This window comes from Colobus angolensis, unplaced genomic scaffold (assembly GCF_000951035.1).
Source record: "Colobus angolensis palliatus isolate OR3802 unplaced genomic scaffold, Cang.pa_1.0 Scaffold11, whole genome shotgun sequence".
In the NCBI taxonomy this organism is placed as follows: Eukaryota; Metazoa; Chordata; class Mammalia; order Primates; family Cercopithecidae; genus Colobus; species Colobus angolensis.
In genome coordinates this window covers 6,729,225-6,731,947 of record NW_012112030.1, presented here as the reverse complement: position 1 = coordinate 6,731,947, position 2,723 = coordinate 6,729,225, and positions in this window count along the sequence as shown.

Below are 2,723 nucleotides of genomic sequence, written 5' to 3'. Positions count from 1 at the left end.
TTCCCATGGACTACTATAATTAAACTTACAGACTATTTTTATATTTTAACATTTTTTCTTTGTTTCCTCTTACGAGTTGTTAAACAATCCTGAAATTTCCACTACAATATAGTATTAGCTAATCATATTTTCTCAAAGTCATTTGACATAATGATTGATTAAAGGAAATATCTCCAGTATAATTACACTTGCTCATAACGAAAAAGAATTTGAAACTTCAAGAAAAAAATTAGAAAAACTAATAATGAAATATGAACAAATAAATATATGAAATATATAATCAATCCCTAATAAATGTGCATGAAATTATAGTCATAGAATTAAAAGAGTGATATAATTTTTCAACTAAAGATACATTCTGAATTATAATAGAAAAAGGTTTGTAAAATGTTAAGTTTAATAATATTTTATTTCATTTATTTTTGAGACAGAGTCTTTCTTTGTGGTTAGGTTGGAGTGCAGTGGTGTCACCTCGGCTCACTGCAACCTCCGCCTCTGGGTTCACTCGATTCTCCTGCCTCAGCCTCCTGAATAGCTGGGATAACAGGTGTGTGTCACCACTCCTGGCTAATTTTTGTATTTTTAGTAGAGATGGGATTTCACCATGTTGGCCAGGCTGGCCTCGAACTCCTTACCTAAGGTTATCCACCCGCCTTGGCTTCCCAAAGTGCTGGGACTACAGGCGTGAGCCACCGTGCCCAGCCAAGTTTAATTATATTTTATATAAATATGAAAGTGCAAAAATGATTCAACTAATTTTGGAAAGCATATGAAGCAGTGGGAATTTTCATACACTGCTCTTAGGATTATAAATCAGTGCAATTACTTTGAGTGTGACATTATTTGAATAAGATGAAGGATCACATCCTCAGACCCAGGATTTGCACTCATATCAGAATACATATACGTTGTGGGAAGTCAGAGACCCCGAACAGAGGGACCGGCTGAAGCCATGGCAGAACATAAATTGTGAAGATTTCATGGACATTTATTAGTTCCCCAAATTAATACTTTTGTAACTTCTTACACCTGTCTTTACTGCAATCTCTGAACATAAATTGTGAAGATTTCATGGACACTTATCACTTCCCCAGTCAATACCCTGTGGTTTCCTATGCCTGTCTTTACTTTAATCCCTCAATCCTGTCATCTTCGTAAGCTGAGGAGGATGAACGTCACCTCAGGACCCTGTGATGATTGCGTTAACTGCACAAGTTGTTTGTAGAGCATGTGTGTTTGAACAATATGAAATCTGGGTACCTTGAAAAAAGAACAGGATAACAGTGATGTTCAGGGAACAAGGGAGTAACCTTAAACTGACTGCCAGTGAGCAGGATGGGACAGAGCCATATTTCTCTTCTTTCAAAAGCAAATAGGAGAAATATCGCTGAATTCTTTTTCTCAGCAAGGAACATTCCTGAGAAAGAGAATGCACCCTGAGGGTAGGTCTATAGATGGCCCCCTTAAGGCCATACTAGTTCAACCATTGTGGAAGACAGTGTGGTGATTCCTCAAGGATCTAGAACTAGAAATACCATTTGACCCAGTCATCCCATCACTGGGTATATACCCAAAGGATTATAAATCATGCTGCTATATAGACACATGCACACATGTGTTTATTGCAGCACTATTCACAATAGCAAAGACTTGGAACCAACCCAAATGTCCAGCAATGATAGACTGGATTAAGAAAATGTGGCACATATACACCATGGAATACTATGCAGCTATTAAAAAAAAAAAAGGATGAGTTCATGTCCTTTGTAGGGACATGGATGCAGCTGGAAACCATCATTCTCAGCAAGCTATCGCAAGAACAGAAAACCAAACACCGCATGTTCTCACGAATAGGTGGAAATTGAACAATGAGATCACTTGGACACAGGAAGGGGAACGTCACACACCAGGGCCTGTTGTGGGGTGGGGGGATGGGGGAGGGATAGCATTAGGAGATATACCTAATGTAAATGACGAGTTAACGGGTGCAGCACACCAACATGGCACATACATACGTATGTAACAAACCTGCACATTGTGCACATGTACCCTAGAATATAAAGCATAATAAAAAAAAGTGAAAAAAAACCTCATAGTTCACTGTAATTGTCATTCCAATTCTGCATTGTGCACCATTATAGTTACATATTTACTACATACCCTGTTTTACTTACCATTGATTAAAATCCACATCCACGATGATGGACCCTGTTAATCCTGAACTTTGCATACTCCCTGACTATATGCTACAGACCACTGAAAGAAATCATGTCATGTTATTAAAATCAAAAATACAGATTAACTAGAAAAAAAAAGGAAAATGAATAAATTTGATTTACATGGATAGCAATATATATACAGCTATAGTAGTAATTATTAACATGAAAAACATTCAATATAATCACATTTATGTGAAATTTGCAAGAATATTTTTATAGTTTTGCAAATAAATTCTGATAATTGCTTGTAAGAAATTATAAATTCTGATAATCACTTACAAAAGAAATTATAAATTCTGATAATCACTTGCAAAAGAAATTATAAATTCTGATAATCGCTTACAAAAGAAATTATAAATTCTGATAACTGCTTACAAAAGAAATTATAAATTCTGGTAATTGGTTATACAAGAAATTATAATTTCTGATAATTGCTTATAAAACAAATTACAAATTCTTATAATTTCTTATATAAGCAATTATAAATTCTTATTTATATATTAT